This window comes from Acanthisitta chloris, unplaced genomic scaffold (genome assembly GCF_000695815.1).
Source record: "Acanthisitta chloris isolate BGI_N310 unplaced genomic scaffold, ASM69581v1 scaffold8967, whole genome shotgun sequence".
Classification (NCBI taxonomy): domain Eukaryota; kingdom Metazoa; phylum Chordata; class Aves; order Passeriformes; family Acanthisittidae; genus Acanthisitta; species Acanthisitta chloris.
The window spans coordinates 6,929-17,005 of NW_008683203.1; positions in this window are offsets into that span (position 1 = coordinate 6,929).

Here is a 10,077-nt window from a genome sequence, read left to right on the forward strand (position 1 = left end):
TTCTCCTATAAATATGTTTCTTTAGTTTACCACCACAACTGCACAACTAAACTTTGTAATTTAATTCTACTTCAGGTTATATAATTCCTCAACAGAAAGGAAAAGGCTCAAATGCTACCAAAAATGGAGTATACAATGCTCTTCCAATTGTCGTGTCATGCAGACTAGACTCAAATTCAACAGGAGGCTCAGAGATTTTAAGACTCCATTACCCATTTCACCTCCATAAAAGTCTAAGCAGCAGTTTACAGCTGATTTCCCACATAGAATCATATAATAGTTGGGTTGGAAGGGACCTTAAAAATGAACTGCTTCCAACTGCTGTAGGCAGGAACACCTTTCACTAGAGCAGGTTACTTAAAGGCCCACCCAACCTTGTCTTGAATATTTCCAGGCATGAGGTCATCCACAACTTCTCTGAACAACCTGTGCCTGATCACCCTCACAGGGAAGAAATATTTCCTGATATCTAATCTAAACTACCTTTCAAAGTAAAGCTTCTTTAATCTTTTTCTCTTTCTCCTGTCACTCCATGCCCTTGTCAAAAGTCTCTCTGCCGTTCTCTTGTAGCCCCCCATAGGTACCAGAAAGTCTCCCCAAAGCCTTCTCTTCTCCAGTCTGAACAACCACAGTTTTCTTAGCCTGTCTTCATAGGAGAATTGCTTCAGCCCTTAGAGCATCTTTGTAGTCCTCCTCTGGACTTGCTCGAGCAGGTCAATGTCCTTCCTGTGCTGGGGACCACAGAGCTGGGTGCTGTACTCCAGCTGGGGTTGCAGTTGGCTTTCTGGACTGCAAACACATTCCCAGCTCATTTTGAGCTTATTATCAATCAGCATCTCCAAGTTCTTCTCTTTGGGACTGCTCTCCATCCATTCTTTGCCCAGCCTGTGTTTGTGCTTGGGATTGCTATGACCCAGGTGAAGGACCTTGCACTCAGCCTTGTCAAACTTCATAAGGTTCACACACCTCTCAAGTCTGTCTAGGTCCCTCTGGATGGCATCCCTTCCCTCCAGTGTGTTGACCTCACCACACAGTTTGGTGTCATTGGCACACATGATGGGCTGAAGAAGGATAAAAACTGAGGAATGAGAGAATTTCTGAAAGAAAATGGAGTTCTGGAAAGCAATTAATGGAGTAGATCAAGTTTTTCATCAGACTTTAAACCTGGCAATATTTTGGGAGACTTTTAAAGAATTTTCCCCTTTGGTCGAACAAAAATCTGTTCTTGCAATCAGCAGAGAAATCTGTATTCCAGCAAACTGGCATCAACTAAGAAGACAGAGATGTTGAAACACAGAGTAATTTTTACCAGTCTTGGATTGCTGAACTTTTCCAGTCTTCCCAATGGATGCCAGGGACTGATTTGTGCTGACTCCTGACAACTAGATGGGTACAAGTTGCTACTGCCCATCTCTTTTAAATTACCACTTCAGATATACCTGGGAAATGAATGCAAAGAGGGAGGAAGTAAAGGGTGTTGATCCAAGAGAAAACCTCAAGGAAACATCACTGCTCATCTGTTGGGGACAAAATGCTCCTTGCAGTGACGATTCAAACCATAGGCAGGCAAAGATTTATTTTGCCAGAGAGAATGTGTATTTATAATAGCACTTCTCAGAATTATCCTGAGTGAATTGAGTGACTGAAATGTCATATGCAAGTCTGTAAACCGATCTCTATTAGCTACAAGGATCTGAAATGACATTTTTTTGCCTGTTGTCTACAAATGGCTGATTTTTACACCATCCTCTGAAATGGATGATACTGCCTCCATCTGACTGTTAGATTACATGTCCCTTGGGCTCAATCTGCTCTGCAATTCCTGTGCAAAGCCGAATGTTATTTAACAAATCTAAGATGGAATAAAAGTCAGAAAATAATGACTAAAAGTTGGAAAATGTTGATATGTATTGAGCACTTATACTAGTAAACCCTCTCCCCAAATTTAACTCCAGATGATACCCTGACTCATCTTTTCACATAAAGATTTATTTTGTTACTTGGTAGACATCTGCTGTTAAGAGTGGAAGGAAAAAATGCAAACCACACCTCTCTGGATATTAAAAAATATCTTTATCTCATCACTGTGGGATTACAGTGGACAGAGCTCTAGAATTCCAGGGAGATAGAGCTGATAGATACTCAGTACAGGGGGACAGTGGGGCCCTGATTCCTGTCTGGCACTTTCTCTAGCTGCCTACATGGGAGGGTGTAAACTAGGACAAAGCTTTTCGATTAGCCAGTGTTGAAATGCACTTTAATCAGTCATTAATAGATACAATACAGACAATGTTAAGGTCATTGTTTAGAAAAGGAACACCTTCAGCTGCAACAGGAAAATGGACAAAACTGGGCAGTTTTTCAAAGGCTCTCCTAGAGTTGAGAATGTTTTCAAGGAACATGTCTGCAATTAGAAAAGGGCTACACATGACAGCGCTAAACAGACAAGCTGAAGTGTCAGCCCTCAATATCTATCAATTGGTGCAAGCATCTTCTCAGCCATCAGAGCACTGTGTTCTGTGGAAAGTCAGGAACTTCAGGGAACAGGGTCAAATTCCTTGCAATTTGCTTTGTTACATCTCACACCACCTAGACACCATTTAGGAGTGCCATGCTATGAATCTGGAAGCAGCACATGACATCATCATTGTCTTCTCCTCTTGTACTTCTGAAGATGCTGTGGCTAAGGAAGCTCCCTGAAAGGTGTTTGGACAGAAAATGTAGATGGAGGAAATTGAATCTCTTTAGAGAACAACTGTTTTCAAGTGCAAAAAGGTATTCCACAGCCCTCAGGAAAGCTTAAGTAAGATTATCGTGAGGGAAATGGATGGCAGTAATTTGGGTTGGGTTTTTTTGGTTGGGTTTTTGTTTTTTTTTTTTAACTCCCATGATCTTCATACAAGAAAAGCCATCACAGAGTTCAAACCAAAGCCTTAACAACCCAGACAAGTTGACCTCACAGACTAGCAGCTAGAAAGGAAAAAAAGACAACAACCAAAAGCCAAACCCAAACCTAATCTAAGTAAGTGGTCTGGATTTCAGAAGCCAGCATTTCAGGAGAAGATGCTAAGTGCTTCTTAAAACTGGTTGTTATTGTAAACTGTTCTCATTAACCAAGGAAGCTTTGATTCACTCACAGCTGACCCAAGTGCTGCAGCCTTGTACACCTAATAAGCAGTAAGTTCTATCCTTAATCAAAATGCAGAAAAGAGACAGGTTACTCTGTGTTGCATCCATGTTTTTGTCGATTGCAGAAGATGCTGCTGAGTGCACAGCACTCTTATCAAGTCAAGACATTTACTTTTGGCTCATAAATATTCATTCAAGGCACTCAACCTCAAACACTTGAAAGTCTTGGCTCTTCTTTTTTATTATTCATGGCACAATGATATTTTAATTTGAAATAGATAATTACCAGAATATTAATTCTGTTCTACTGTCTTGGAATCAATACAAGTTTATCTTATCACGCAAAGAATCACTGCAAGTGGTTGACTGTACCTTAAAACTGGCAAATGTCTCACTATGTTGTATGTAAACATTATGCAAAATACATATTTAACATCTAGATGTCTACTGTGTTATATAGGGATGTTTTCATAGGGCTAGGGATGTAAGAGTAACTGAATTTCCCCAGCTGCAGCCTTTTGTAAAATCAAAGGCAGAGGCTCTAATTAATTTCAAATAAGAATGAAAATCTGTCAGGCTTGACAAGAGCATTTTGCAGAAACCTGATGAAATCTGAAGGTGACTGATAATATGCTAACAACATACTGTTTCAGTGGAATCACTTGATTTTTGAAGGATCAAATTATCCCAGAAAGAAAGCCCAGTTTTGACAAAACCAAACAGAAAAATCAACAGAATGTTGAACAGTTTTTAGCAGGGATGACTTACTGAACCGTCCTTTCAAGATCTGCAGTGCTAGAGAAATTAACAATATCTCAGGTGTTTATCGGGGTACCCAAATATTTGCCAAAGCAATGGGCCTAAGATAGCTGTCCTGCAACTCTGATCCAAAATGTCCCATTGGAATTGTTTCAGTCTTTTGTTCTGAGTGGAAGGAAAAGAGATTATTTTTCCAATTATTTTTTTTTCTTGACTGGGTTACCTTTCTGAATATGCTTCTAACCTAAAGCTTTCAGGATTTTTTCTTTCTCATTATATTTTAAAAGCATCTAACTTGCAGCATGTAAGCAGAGGTAGCAACAGCTTCATGAAGGGTGATTTTTCAAGAAGGACTTTTTACAGGGACATGTAGTGATGGGCCAAGGGGTAATATCCTGAACGAAGACTAGATATTAGGAAGAAATTCTGTACTGGGAGGGTAGTGAGACAATGGAACAGGTTGCCTAGAGAAGCTGTGGCCATCTCATCCCTGAAAGTGTTCAAGGCCAGGTTGGATGGGGCTCTGCAGAGCCTGGTCTAGTAGAAGGTGACTCTGCCCATGGCAGGGATGTTGGAACTAGGTGATTTTTAAGGTCCCTTCCAATCTAAACCATTCTTTGATTCTATTATGAGATATTCACCAAAAGTGCTGAACACTCTTCCTTTAAGAAGCACCTTTTTCCTTTTGAAACCTGGTATAAAACACTTCAATATTCAGTGGGCCAAAGATCACAGCAGCTATGGCTGGTGCATTCTCCTAATATTTGCTAGCAAGTTCCTGGTGTTCCTATACTGATTAGTGGATTACCCAGTCAAAAGGAGCAGCCTCTGGAGGGGCAATCAGGAGAAAGATACTGAATTCCTACATCCCAGATGATTAAGATTGTCTCCTGAGAGACAGAGAAGAATCACTCCAAGTCTTTGCAGCAGGACTAATGAAGACTGATTTCTTGAAGTTACAGTGCAATTCCCAGCTCCGTACCCATCCCTCCCTCCTCCCCTGCAGTAACCTCAGCTCCCCTCCATGTCCTCAGCTGCCTCTGCAGTAAGGAGAAGGCACATGCTGTGTGCTGCTGGAGCTGGAGGTGTGCTGCTTGGCCAGCTGGCCACTGCTGACATTCTTGGTGAGCATGAAGCCAACAGCATCAGGTCGGCACAGGGAGGGGTTATCAGGCAGACCTGGAATCCCAAAACCTTCTACATTTCCACCTTTCTATCAGATTGGATTGGAGCTAATCAATGAGTTAGGAGTATTATTGCTGTAAGAGAAAAGTTTCTGAGATAGCACATGGGTCATTTTTCTTTCTTTATAAGAGTCAAGAGAAGGAGGGGAATAATCAGCACACTGTACAGAACCTTAATAAAATACCAGGCTTTAGGAAGCTAGAAGTACCAGGATATCTGTCTGTATAGCATTTCTGCACAGAAGTTCAGGCATCGATCGGTGCTGCTGCTCTGTTCCTCAACCATATTCTCCCCCTGCAATAGTCATTTCTAGTAAAGGGCTTACAGGTCTTAATGCTGCAAAGTTCTGCACAAGCTGCACCTCAAACAATGGACTCCTGCTTAGATTTGAAAAGCACACGTTTCAGCTGGTGTCTTGCATATGGCAGAGGCATCAAAAATCTATGCTGGCAGAGAATTAATCATGTACTGAAGTATTTCTTGAGCAGAGGCAGCCATTGCTTTCATAACAAGTCTGGCTTGATGCAAGTAAAGACGTGGACAAAATATATCTCCAGCCTCACTTTTAATTCCAAGGTCTCTGTTTTTACAATAAAATAAAGTAAAAAACACCAGCAAGCCTGAAAGCAGAGCTGTACCATAACTTCACACATGGAAAGAAAAAGCAGTTGGCCACATTCAGAAGTTCTTTCACAGCAGGCATATGGTCTCTAACTTTACAATTCAAATAGTGATGCTAAAAAGTATACTTAGGACAAAGTGACTTTGGCTTTCCTAGTAAAGGTATAAAATGACTGTTCCAGAGCAGCACTCTGTAAAAGTACCACTTGGGGTACCTATTTTGTTCTAACTTTGATGCACTGTAAGGGGGGCCTAGAGCTTTGACAAGTGCCAGGACCCCAGTTTGTAAGTAGGAAACTATCAAAATTCTAAGTGCAGTTCATAGTGCCAGGAGAGGATCATGTAGGCAGGAGAACAACAGGACCCTGAGGCCAGGGGCAGAATCAAGCTTGTAAAACCCTGGGTCAAAAAAAAAATTCCTGGGCCTTGCCCTACTGAGTTACCCAACAGTCCTCCTTGTCATGGGTCAACTCCATGTTATAATGATCATGCTTTAAAGCCACTTCACACCACCTGGATAACAAATCACACGGATTTCCTGGTGTAGAGTTGAACTCTCAGTTATCAGGTAACATTTTTGGTTCCTGAAAGTTCCTGGTGTAGTAAATATTCCTTTGGCCAATGGCTCAGCACTCACAGTTACCCAACAGTCCTCCTTGTCATGGGTCAACTCCATGTTATAATGATCATGCTTTAAAGCCACTTCACACCACCTGGATAACAAATCACACGGATTTCCTGGTGTAGAGTTGAACTCTCAGTTATCAGGTAACATTTTTGGTTCCTGAAAGTTCCTGGTGTAGTAAATATTCCTTTGGCCAATGGCTCAGCACTCACAGATCCACTAACCAGACTGTAAAATACCCATTGACTATTTCACATGTTAATGTAGAATGACTCAGGAGCTCTGCAGTCAGCCATGAGACTCACCACGATAAAGAGACTTAAAATCCTACTCCAAGTAGAAGTGAGGTGCAACATAGGTGGGGTGAAACAGAGCTCCTCTTATGGGTGTTCAGGGAGCACAGGAACAAGTATGAAACTGTCTGCATATAAGTACCAAACAAATTTAGAAGATGTACTTATTGTTAGTTTATAGCTCATCTCAAAACTGAATCTTAACTTATGAAAGTAGCCTGGAAACACACACTCAGTGAAAAGTACACTGAAGTCATGACAAATTCTCAGGAGTCTAACAGTTTGAAAAGTTGGTCATGCTTCTGCAACAGGAGTTCTTTATCATTTGTCTAGACTAGTTAATAAAATTCCTTTGAAATACTGAAACTCATTTTTAAATTAATGAGCACAAATAACTTCCCAAAGCATTATAAATTAATTAAAGAATTTAATACAACTTCTTTACAGATTATCAAGCTATTAAATGTCCCATATGTGAATATTATTTAGATATGTATACAAAATCTCATTTTCTATTTGGTTTTAGAAAACTAGATTTAAGATTTCCAATTACATAATCCTCATATGAATTCTTGTGAGGAAAAAGAGAAAAGTCTCATAATATTTATTTTAAGATGTGGGAAAAAAACAGCTATTTTATATGTAAATATTACTGATTTCATTTAATTGTTCCTGAGGGAAGAATATTTGTATGCAATCCTCTTGCCAACTGGTAGGCTTCAACCTCCTAATTTTGCTTACTCCCAAATCATTAATTAATAATTGCACCTTCCTAATAGGAGAGAGTGCAGTCCTCAGGGCACTGTATTGAAGACCTTCATGCTCCAGAGAAGTCAGCAGAGCTCAGGGTGGTGGGACTCAACCATGGAAGTTTCCTACTGCTTTGGTGAGGAGAGGAATGCTCAACACATCAGAAGCCCAGCAAAGCAAAAGCAGATTTCCCCCAAAACAGTGCTGTAGGAAACATTTAACCAGCCTAGCATGAGAGAATTCACTTTAAGCAGGCGTGCAGTGATCAAAAGGATCATTCCAATGTATCTCTATGAAACATCCCTTGCTGATACCTAAGTTTCGTGCTGTTCCCATGGCAAGTGGTAGAAGCACATAACTCACTGGCACAGCCAGGCACTCAGGCAAGACAAATAATCCATCATCAGGCCACTTAAATTTCATCTCTACCTTTTACCCTGTGGGAAAAATCTACAGGGCGTCTTGTAGGGGAAAGCATTTTAAAATTACATTGTCACAACCACAAAACCAACCCATACCATCTATTTGTAAAGAGGTTGGTCTCACGCTAACACAGCTGGGTTTGAGGCTGCATCACAAAGATTTTTTTCTCTGCTCTCTCATCCTGATGAACATCTGTGAGGTTTTTTTCAGAGCAATGTATTCTTGTCTCTGCTTAGTTAATTTATCCACTTTACAATTTATATACAAATCCACATCTACTCTAATTTAGCCGATCACTGCACGCAGTTTAAACACTTTACTAATCCTTTAAAAGGCAGATTTACAGTATACTCAGTATACATAAACCTTAACCACTAGTTTAGAAAAGAGAGACACCTAAATAGTCCAGAATAGACAAAGCTAGGGACACCCATTCATCATTCTGTCCCATTTGCCAAAACTCTTTGCAGCTTGCTGTGTCACACACCTTTGTGTCAGTAGATGCATAGTGAGACAGCAAACTCCTGAATTTGCACTATAGCTTCTAGATCTCAGCACAGAGAATTCAAGGAACACCCTGTGCTCAGAAGCCCTGTGCTTTAATGACCTGTTCCTCTTCAGGCACAAATTATGGTCTTCTGAAGAGGTGATTTCATTTGCATTCAGCTGTTCTCAAGCCCACCCCAGGCACATCCAGCCCTTGCCTGTTCCCACACACCCTCCAGCCACCACTCACACTATGTCTTGAAGGCAATGGGGTTCAAGCATGACTCACAGCCTAATGGAGTGATCCTAGCTGCAAGAACACTCTGATGTGTGTTTGGGGGTGTAGTGAATTTATCACTAGAGAAACCAAAATGTTCTCCAGCTGCCAAGTCCACCCCTCTAATTGCTGACACTCACACAAACATATACTTTTTAGTACCTTCTAAAACCCCAGTACCAAGGTGTACAAAATGTTATTCAACACCCTGTGAATAGCTCAAGACCTGTTTTAAACTTTTTCCTGGAGAGGTGAAATTAGAGAAGCTAATTAGGAGACAATTTTTCTTTTATGTTGTTACCCCTAGTAGCCTGAGAGTGCTTTATAGACATATAAGAATTATAGTGCAACTAATTAAGTATCTTCCAAACAATAGATAACATCAAATGCCTCCCAAAACACTGTTTGAACTTGACCACAGGACTCAGTTTGTTTCCCCAGATGACTTAAAACTTTTACTCCATGACTGTACCTTGTCTACTCAGAAATAGAACATCCTTGTAAATTTTTTTTAGATGAATAGAGAGAGTATTTTTTTGTTACTTGTTAAACTGTTAAAAAACAGGTTCTGCTGCAGATGCTGTGCATTCAATATTAGCTCCAAGTATAGCTGGAACATTTGCTGCACCTATAGTCAAATTCAGGAATGACTTTATATTCTTTATTATTCAAAATGATATAAAGATACGATTAACAATTCAAAATTTTGTAGCCATTGCAAAGTCTGCTTAATTAGATTCACAACAATTATCTTAAGCTCTTTATTTATGACTTGAAGAGCACAACATTGCTGCTCCCATCCAAATGCAGTCATACTCTATATAGTGGCTTATGGAATAAAGTCTTTATCAATAAAAGATGTTATCATGCCATTAAATGTGTTGCTGAACAAGGGATAGAAGTTGCTATTCAGATGGATGTGATAGAAACAAAACACCTGCCCATCACTGACTTCAGGAGGATTTTTGCATAGTTTGTCAGCTTCCCTATCTATATGCAGAGGTTTTGGAAACTGTTAGAAGCTCTTATAGTACCTATGAATGGAACTGAGCATACAAGAAGTACTGACATAATGAAGTAGTGGAAATTATGTTAGCTAATGTTCAGCAAAATAGATTAAGGAACAAAAGTGTAGCAACTCAGTACTTAAAACTAAAAAAAAGAATTGAATCCTACAGCTAAGAAAAACTTATGTGTCACACCAATCTTCTACTTGAAGCCTCTTTTCTGACTCCTTCACTTCTTCTAAAATAGCAGCTGTCAGGACATCACCACTAGAAGAAGGTTCTTGTTAATCAGACAGTCCTTATAACTTACTCACATCCTAGAGCTGTCCAGTTTAATATCTCAGGCTATATTTCATTTTAATTCCTATATGCTAACTCATAACCACAGGTTCCTAAAAATGGCTTTGTATGCTTCTAATTTTTCACAGTGTTGTCAGTCTTTTGGCACAGGCTAGTTAAAAACAATAAATATGACCTAAAAATTCATATGACCCAATTACTGACCCAAGGCAGAAAAATCTT